Source organism: Podarcis bocagei, assembly GCF_964188305.1.
Source record: "Podarcis bocagei genome assembly, chromosome: 12".
Lineage (NCBI taxonomy): Eukaryota > Metazoa > Chordata > Lepidosauria > Squamata > Lacertidae > Podarcis > Podarcis bocagei.
In genome coordinates, this window is record NC_138137.1 from 4643258 (window position 1) to 4653802 (window position 10545).

The window sequence follows — 10545 nt, forward strand, 5'->3', positions numbered from 1 at the left end:
CGCCCTTATCACTGCTGTATCTAGTAGCTCTTGGATAACTTCCCAACATATGCACATTATACCTAAAGGGAGCTGAATAGAGACTGTGCACGACGACTGTGGACTGGGCACATTCATGTGAGGGTGTGAAGAATGCGCACAAACTGATAGCATGAACTGGAAATTTTGCACATTGTCTGATCAACATGCTTTGTTTCCAAGAGATGGGTGTGCACAAAGAGACAAAGTTAATTGGGTAATGTGCACATTGTCCTATCAATGGATACGTTCCCCACTTGGAAACAGTGAACAGGCAGTGTACAAGATTTATATAAATGGTGGCTGTGAATATTAACTGGGCAATATGCAAAATGTGTCTGTTCAACACACATTTTCCAAAATCCGTTGTTGATTGTGCAGATTGACTGGGCAATGTGTGAAATCTCCATGTTTTCAATGTGTGCATATTCTTCATGGCTTCTGATAAATGTTGAATAATCACTAGTGTATGTATGTAGTGTATGCTTATGCACCAATCAACTCATACTAGCCCCAGCATATGACTTTTTAAAATGGTCACATTTAAAAGAATTCTTAAAGCAAAAGCCTTGGTCAGTGCTGAATGTGTCTGAGGAGACACTGTGGAATCTCTAACATAGTGATATCAAGGGCACAACTCAAATTGACTTCAGTGGTAGTTAAGATTTTACTCTAAGGGCCAAAGGCCACAAAGCTTTTCTTTCACAAGCAACACTGCAAGTAAAACCTCATTGCTTTGAAATAATTCTGTGCCGGCAAATTTGGCTTCTGCAGATAAAGCTTTGCCACTGCTGTCCGCCACACTTTCAGTTTTTGTTGAGATGAGCTTAAGGAGCCATTAGGCTAGCAAAGCGCTATAATGTTTCTCCTACTTCTGGCACTAGTCAAATTAATTAATTTTCTAGCACAGTTAGGCCCTGTCTATATTGATAAGGGTGGCATGTTAGCACCTTGAGGGCAAGAAAAGCAGGACAATAAAGCAGTCGTAGTCCCACCCCCTCCCTACCCTTTTTGTCAGCCAAAACTCGAGCTACCATGATCCAAAGAAGGCAGCGTGTGAGCCTTTTTCTGCGCATGAATTGACAGTGGGGGCGGGAGAAAGAGTGGGCTGGAATGCTGCATTCTGCATGTGGCAATCACAGGTAGTGCTCATTTCCTAAGATGCAATAGACACCAGCACTCCTAACATCGTGAATCGCCTGTTAGACAGTGAGGAAGAGAGGGTGAGAAATGATACACATTTTGAACCTCATAGAACTAGTAAGGAACCTGTATTTCCATCATGGAGAGTGAGGAAGGGATACAGCAGCAAGTGTGCAGCTTTAAGAAGCAGTTGAGGTTCCTTCATACAGGGTCAGAATGTGGCATGTTCATGGGTGCATGCAAGCACATTTGTGTGCTTGCATGTATCAAATGAGATGCAAAATAAAGGGGAAAAAAGAAAAAGAAAGTTTTCCGTTGTCCAGTAAATATCAAAGCACTTGCTTATAGTTACGTAAGTCTAATTTATTCCACAATATTTAGCCTGCATAGTTCAGCTAGCGGGTTGCACAATTATGTAGGTTTTTTAAAAATAAACAAATTAAAAAGCATTTTCTTTCCCCTTTTCAAAATTTGCAAAGAAGAATTAGAATTTTAATCTAATTAGACTACATAAAAATGTATTCCATAAAATAAAAAGGCTTTAAAATTTACATTATTCACAGAATGTTTTTTTAAAAGAAATAATTAAATAGATAAAAAAGTATTAATGGGGAATGTTCACAAAGAGTGCTCTGAAATTTAAGAAGTGCTTGCTCTTGAATGTTGCTGTGAGAGTATTTATTAATTATTTTGGAAGGCAAAGGAAGATTGTAAATGAGGTGACTGAGCTGATATAAATGTAAATCAAATTGGGAACCCTCTATTGTCTTCCCTAGATTTGTATTTGGCATTTTAGTTGTATGTGTATTATCCAAGGTTGCCAGAAATTAAAGCCCCCGAGTGAAGTTGAATAGCTACAAGATTTTCACTGAAGGGTAAATTCCATCAGATATTTTCCTCTTCAAGCAGACGCATTTGGTGGAATTTTTCCTTCAGCAAAGCTCAACACATAGATAAGTCCTCTTAGGGACTAACTGCATCGTCCTTAGCATTTCCCTTTATTTACTCATGTGAGCAGCTCCAAGGATATAGCTAACAGTACATATCAACTCAAAAATAAGTGCCTGGCTGCAGGATTGCATCTTTAAAATACAGTTTTTTGGGTTCTCACATCAGGGAAATCTGGAATGGGAAGTAGCCCAGGTCAGAGGGAAAGAAGTTGGTCAGTGTAGTACAGCTTGCAATAGCTAGTGTTCAGATCCCTCCCTAGCTTGTCACGGGCAAATACTAACCTACCTCACAACATCCTTGTGGGGTTAAGCCTGCAGTCCTATGCATACTTACATGGGAGTAAATCCCACTAAATTCAATGGGGCATATTTCTGATTAGACATGTATGCGATTGTGCTGCAAATGAAATAAGACATACCCATGGTTGTTACAGAAGTAATTACCAATAACATCCATAAAGCCACACCTAGTACTAACAGCCCACACCTTTCCTAGTTAATCCCATGTTTCTCACTGTCTCATTGTCATGGACAACAGCATTGACAATTTCATGCTAGCAAAAACCGTATTTATGTTAATTTTGTTTAAAAGGTATTTGGAAAAAATCCAATTCCGCTCCAACTGAATGCATCCATCCATCCATCTCCCATAGATATTATTAGCTGGCTTTGGAAACCAGAGATACATGTCTCTATGCTCTTCAGTCTAATTTATTTATGCATGATTGTTAATGGATGGAGGAAAATAAAAGTTTAGATGTGGTGGATGGTTTTATGGTAAGCATATTGAAAAGAGTGGGAGGTATATAAATTAACAAGCGACTGTTTCTCATCCCTTTCCAGTAGCATTCATACATATGCATACCCCATTTCCAAATTTTGAGGGCTTTCTCTCTCCTTCATTTGCTACAGTCAGTCATAGGCTTTTGATTTTTAGTTATTCAAAGCAGAGGGAGGTGAAAAAGTACAAGGATAAAGAAAATATGAAATTGGTACATTAATCAAGAGTGACTGTAGTTCCAGTACAACAACAACAAAAAGAAGATAATTTGTTTTAATTAAATTGGTATGTCTTCAGAGTTTTAAATTGCTACCACATTTGACATGTTCTTAAAGGCCAAACGGCCTTGGCAACAATAGCGTTTTTTAGGTAGCAATAAGACAAAGTTCGAAGGGTTTTGGTTTTTTTAGAATAAAAAAAGTAATGCATTTGTTTGCTATCCATTGTTAGCCTTGCTTAAGTTTTCTGCAGGTCATTATAAATACCACGTCCCCAATTGTTGAGAAAATATGAATATGATATAATAACACTTCTTAAGAACTTGATAGCGTGAGAAGTGTGTCAGTTGCCTTTGGATTAGGAAGAAAGAATGCGTTCATTTGTAAGAATTACAAAGGCTTGGTGTCGAATCTTCTAAAGCAGCCTTCTCTAACCTAGTACCTCCCAGATGTTTTAAACTACAGCTCCTTTGTGGACATTCCCCTCTCCCTTTCAGTTTTTGGAGCAAACACCCTGGTTAGTTATAGTAGCAAAATGGGAGGCACAAATGCCTTCATGAAACTGTAGGGTCTCCTGAACTCTAAACCATGGTTTAGAGATTAGGTAGCATTACACCTATGCCAAGTTGAAAGGGAGCCAAGTCAAAACCTTGCAGATGCCCAGGAAAAAATGTCTACGACCTTATGAAAGGATGCCTAGCTCTTGACTTCAGTAGGACTGGTCCTATCGCATTCTCTCATTACAGCATTGAAACACAGTATTAATTGTATTGAGACGCAAATGCTAACTAAATTTCCCTCACTGGATTATTACAAACATGTAATTTCAAAACTAACAGGAGATTGTTGCTGGTGATACTTGCCAAATCTTTGTACAAAATGAACATTTTATCAGTGAGGGAGAGCTACCTCCCTTCTCTCCATTAGCCATAACTTTATTTTGACCCTTGTCTCACTGAAGTCAGCTTAACAGAGTTACGTTTTACAGCAAGTCTATCACCTAGATCACAAGCCAGATTCTGATACCTTCACTTATACTGAATATTTGCAGCCTACAAATTGCCAATCTCTTTAATGCGCTATCAGTATGAGAGGGGGAAGGCCAGAAGCCCTTGTCAACATCATATTTCCTTAAGCAGAAGCAATCTACATTTCTACCATATCTCATTATTTATTTATTTTTGATTCAGTGGGGGTTTTTTTGTTTATTTGCAACAATTTAGTTTTGTATTTAAACTCTTTGAAGGCGAAACTTTGATGATAAAGATATATATGTTGTGTGCGCATGTGCATAAATATACACACAGGTGTACATTTGCCCTGATCCATCGAAAGCTATCTGTGTGAGAGAACGGGTTTCTCTTGCGGAGGTTTCCCCTCTCTATCTATACCTGCATGTGCTGCAGAGAATGGCAGCAGCCATGCCCAGCCCAGATCTCCCAGTCAGTGTATACAGGCTGAGTCAAACTACTGCCTTTCTCTTCCCCTCCCGTAAACAGATGATCACGGGATCATGTGCTTGGTGGCAAAGGGGAACCCTCACAACTAACAGGAGGCGTGGAGCCAAATATGCAGTTCTGCACACGGGGACCTCTGAATCGAGGAAATTATTATATTGGGTTATGCCTGTGTGTATATACAGAGAAGCACATGCACACATCATTCAAGATATATATATCATTCCACGATATATATATATTGAAAACCAAGATGTTATTACATTTTGTTGGGGATTTAAAAAAATGTTTTGTTGCTGTTATTATTGGGTTACATTCCCCCGCCCCGGCATACTACATGCAGTGCTTTAACCAATGTCCATTTGGCTAATGTAATTAAAGTTGTTAATTTATATGAGTACATTTCAACTATGTCATTGTTTTCTTAATATTTATTGTGTAGAAGGACTGGTAATTTTTTTATTATTTACAGTATGTTTTAAGAAGTAACAGTTTGATATGTTCTCCTTCTTGTTTGTGTTAGAAGTTATTTATTTTCATAGCATTCCGTCTGATATTTTATACCTGGAAGGCATGCAATCTATACTTTGTACAGTTAGCAAGACATTTTCATCAACTCCCAGTAGTTTCTTAAATAAATAAAAGACATGTTTGGAAAAAAGAGGTTTTTTAAACTTTATTTATTTTTAGTTTTTTGTATTGGTTTGGCAGGAGTAACTCCATGCACGTATTGTCAGACTGATAAAGTCATGTTGTATTGTATGAGAAAAAAGACCAAATTTCTATCTGGTTCAAAAAAGCTGTCCTTCCAAGCAAAGCTACACCAGAGATGGGTCTTCTCCACTGATGACACAATGGGAAAAGCAGAAAGTGTCAGAAAATGAATCTGGTGGCTCTGCCCCTGTATTATAAATTGCAAAACTATGATAATACATTTTGCATTTTGAGTAAATTTGATATGTTCAATATGTTTGGACCAGCAAAGATTGAACTTTGTTCTTGTTGTTTTCATTTTTTTAAAAAAAACATTGCTCTTTCCTAAGCAACAACATCAAAAACCCACAAGTGGATTTAATAAAGGGAGTTCCACCTAGCATTGTGTAATGGTCCCTTCATGTATATCTCTGCCACAGAGACTGGGGAGAGTATGAACTAGAACATCTAAGAAACGGATCAGAACATGAGCCTTCTCCTTACAATTATCCACCAACCCATAAGTACATTTGGGCAGGATTCACACAGCCATCCCTGCCCCACACCTCATTGCATGGTTATTGGTTGGTTTTCTGTTCAGTCCTAAGGACCCATCACACATTTACATTGTGTATGAATAATAAGTACCGGTATGTAAACATGCTGTTTTTAGTTTTGCTAAGCTCTTGTCCAAACCAGCCATGGATATTTAATCTTATTTTGACACTAGCAATAAAATAGTGTCTTCCTGAGGTCAGAAGGCTGGCCGATGGCACAAAGAGCGGGCTGCCCACCCAGCAATTGGCTGCCACTTTCTACAATCCCAGCAGCTGTTGCCTGAGGCAGCCACCACACTCTGCCTAATGGTGCAGCCAACCTAAGGGTTGGCAAAACAAATGCCCAGTGGGGGCAAAGGCGCTGGGGTGGGGGCACAAAGACAAACCCAGACTGCTCCGACTCAGGAAAGAGAGTTAGTTGTGTGGTGCAAGAGGCACAAGAGGCAGATTGCTTGGATGACAATCACCTCAGAAGAAATTAAGATTGGGGGGTGGGGGGGATGGGATGGGATGGCTGGTGCCACTGTTGTTGCCTTCTTCACACCCCTACAGGCAGGGACTTTCCCCAGCTTCTCTGTGTATTCATGCCCCTCCAAGGCCCCACCCCGGGGGACCCAACTAGGCCCTCCCTGCCTCTCTCCCTCCCTGCTTACCACTCCCATGAGGGACTTGCTTGGCTGGTGGCTACTGTGGCAAAGTGATGGGGGGCATGGATACAAGGGCAGAAGGGACGCCAGGTCTGCCTCTGGGTATGCCCTGGTGCTGGACGTAGACCTGGGGTGTCCATTCAGCTTCCTTTATTGCTTCCTAGAAAATTACAGAGGTGTAAGTGTTAGACATCCATCATTCTTATTAAAAAAGAAAGAAGAGGGGAAAGTATAATGCTCAAAATATTTGTCTAACTCCTTTGCACAATGCAAATATTGTAACTAGAAACTTGGCTGCTTAAGGAGGAGAAAACAATAGTTGGGTGACGAAAGAAGGGCTTCAGAGGGGTAATAACAATTTAGAATGGCTAATAATAATAATTTATTATTTATTATTTATACCCCACCACTCTGGATGGCTCCCAATCGAATATTAAAAACACAATACAGTATATCACATATTCCTCCCACCCAGCAATATAGGGTAGTCTTAACTATTATAAAGAAATGCAGAGTAAGAGAACACAGTGTTTAAATTTAGATCCACTAAGAATTCCCATCACAGCCTTCTCAAGAACGTTTTAAAATAAAACAAGATTCCAGAGTTCTTAAAGGAAACAAATACTGAAAAAATGAAGTATTTTTAATGCCAATTAATATTACAATGTTTCTAGAAAGAAATGGAAGACCATTGTTTGATGATAAGAACATCTGTTCATTATTAGAATGTAGCCCAATCTCTATTGCCATTCTGCCTCTTCCTGAAGAGACTATTAGTCTCGATTAATTGATGTTAAAATGTAGCCTGAAGTTAGTCATACAAATCCTTCAGCTTCTGAGAGTGTGTCCCAGGGGTTACAGGATATATCTAATCTCCTCCAATACCAGGGAAGACAGGGCTCTGAAATCTAATGACTTCGCCCAACTGCAAAGAACTCCAATGCTGGTAGGGCTACAGGGCTGATCTAAAACTATTCAATTCGCCTCCCATGGTTCACAAATAGGAAATAGCCTGTTAAAAGGGGGGGGGGCATTAGAAGAACGAAGGCCTGCAAGAGCACTCCGCTGAACTCACTCCTATCCCAGCGCAAGAGCAGGAGGGCTTTGGGTGGGCAGCTAAACTGCCCTCTCCCAACAGCCTTAGCATTTTATTTTTTATAGAGTGGAGGCTTGCCCTCTAGGGATACTGGGGCACAGTTCTTCCAAGGAGAATGTCAACATAAAAACATAAACCCTACCAAATCTCAAAGCCACTCACTCTACCCTGCCCTCCCCCATGTTTTATACCTCTGTTTGAACTCAGAGAAGCACTGCAGCATGTCTGTCAATCTACTGCTCATGTCTCTGCAGCACTCAGCCAAAAGCAGAGCTACGGCAAACAGTTGCCTCCCATGTGTCTCAAAGCAGAAAAGGTATGTGCTTGTTCAGACTGCCTGAAATTCAGCCTTATGTGGAAGGTTTCAGTTCCATCTCTTGCTATTTGGATTAACCAACAGCCACAGAATAAGCCTAGTTGGGCTGCCTGAAGAGTGGTCTGGAGGTGCTCAGAAATGTTTCCTAAGACCATGCCCACACTCCAGAGCACATTCTTTGCAGCTAGTCAGGTGAAGGGTGTGGTTGCTAGTTTAACAAGCTTGCCTTTTGTTTCATTTATATTTTTTAAACACAGCAGTGGCGGAGAGATAGTGTGATTATCTTTCTGAAGGTACATTCTTTCACCTCTGGTGGACGTGCCCAAGGATTAAGGCTTTCTGGGAAATGATATATAATGAATTGAAAAAGGTATTTAAGTATACCTTCTTGAAGAAACCAGAGGCCTTTCTCCTGGGCATAGTCAGCCAATTGGTGCCAAAGAAGGATAGAACTTTTTTTATGTATGCTACAACAGCTGCAAGAATTCTCATTGCAAAGTATTGGAAGACACAAGATCTACCCACCTTGGAAGAATGGCAGATGAAGGTGATAGACTATATGGAATTGGCAGAAATGACTGGCAGAATCCAGGACCAGGAAGAAGAGCTGGTGGAAGAAGATTGGAAGAAATTTAAATACTACTTACAGAAATATTGTAAAATTAATGAATGTTAGAATGATGTTGGATAGAAATTAAGTGGTTTCTAGCTGTAATGCTTTAAGAGAATATGAAACAAAGGTCTATAAATGGGTAAAAGCTTAATGGTAAGGATTTGCTGAACTAATAAATTTAAGTGGAATACAAAAAAGGGAGGTATGAGGAGGTCCGGGGAAATAAGCTTAAGGAAAATAAGAAACGGAAAATTAATGTGTTTTTAACTGTTTTTATTTTGCATTTTTCTTTTTCTTTTTCCATTTTTATTGTAATGTGTGAAAAAATCTTAATAAATATCTTATATAAAAAAAGAGATAGTGTGATTATCTTTCTATACTATCTATTTTTTGCTTAAACATTTGCAGTTATTTTTGTGAATGGGGAGGATTGGGAGAAGACATGGTGCTTGGCTTCTATGTGTGTTGAAACCAGTGGCGTAGCGTGGGTTGTCAGCACCCGGGGCAAGGCCAGTAATTTGCGCCCCCTAACCCGTGGATTTGCGCCCCCTAACCCGTGGATTTGCGCCCCCTAACCCTAACCCCCAGATGTTGCGCCCGGTGCGGCCGGCCCCCCCTGCACCCCCCACGCTACGCCACTGGTTGAAACTTTCACCACATTTGTTATTGGAAAGATGGGTTTCTCTCACATAACTGTAATCTCCAGAGTGGTTCAACAATCATAGAATCATAGAATCATAGAGTTGGAAGAGACTACAAGGGCCATCGAGTCCAACCCCCTGCCAAGCAGGAAACACCATCAGAGCACTCCTGACATATGGTTGTCAAGCCTCTGCTTAAAGACCTCCAAAGTAGGAGACTCCACCACACTCCTTGGCAGCAAATTCCACTGTCGAACAGCTCTTACTGTCAGGAAGTTCTTCCTAATGTTTAGGTGGAATCTTCTTTCTTGTAGTTTGGATCCATTGCTCCGTGTCCGCTTCTCTGGAGCAGCAGAAAACAACCTTTCTCCCTCCTCTATGTGACATCCTTTTATATATTTGAACATGGCTATCATATCACCCCTTAACCTCCTCTTCTCCAGGCTAAACATGCCCAGCTCCCTTAGCCGTTCCTCATAAGGCATCGTTTCCAGGCCTTTGACCATTTTGGTTGCCCTCCTCTGGACACGTTCCAGTTTGTCAGTGTCCTTCTTGAACTGTGGTGCCCAGAACTGGACACAGTACTCCAGGTGAGGTCTGACCAGAGCAGAATACAGTGGCACTATTACTTCCCTTGATCTAGATGCTATACTCCTATTGATGCAGCCCAGAATTGCATTGGCTTTTTTAGCTGCCGCGTCACACTGTTGGCTCATGTCAAGTTTGTGGTCAACCAAGACTCCTAGATCCTTTTCACATGTACTGCTCTCAAGCCAGGTGTCACCCATCTTGTATTTGTGCCTCTCATTTTTTTTTGCCCAAGTGCAATACTTTACATTTCTCCCTGTTAAAGTTCATCTTGTTTGTTTTAGCCCAGTTCTCTAATCTGTCAAGGTAGTTTTGAAGTGTGATCCTGTCCTCTGGGGTGTTAGCCACCCCTCCCAGTTTGGTGTCATCTGAAAATTTGATCAGGATGCCCTTGAGTCCATCATCCAAGTTGTTGATAAAGATGTTGAATAAGACCGGGCCCAAGACAGAACCCTGTGGCACCCCACTAGTCACTCTTCTCCAGGATGAAGAGGAACCATTGATGAGCACCCTTTGGGTTTGGTCAGTCAGCCAGTTACAAATCCACTGAGTGGTAGCATAGTCTCTTTTGATCTTCTGGAGGCTATTGCTTGCAGTGTCATTGGTTCCCACAGGGGAAGGGGTATTTGTCAGTGGGCTTTATGATTCCTTGCAGTCATTCAGTTACATCTTGGATCTTAGCCCCGGGAGACAGCACACTTCCCGAGTTCCCCTCCTTGCAGGGAACTCTAGAAATTGTTTTGCTCTGTGGAAAATAGGGCTCTCCAAACAACCCTCCACACACAAACACACACACACACACACACACACACACACACACACACACA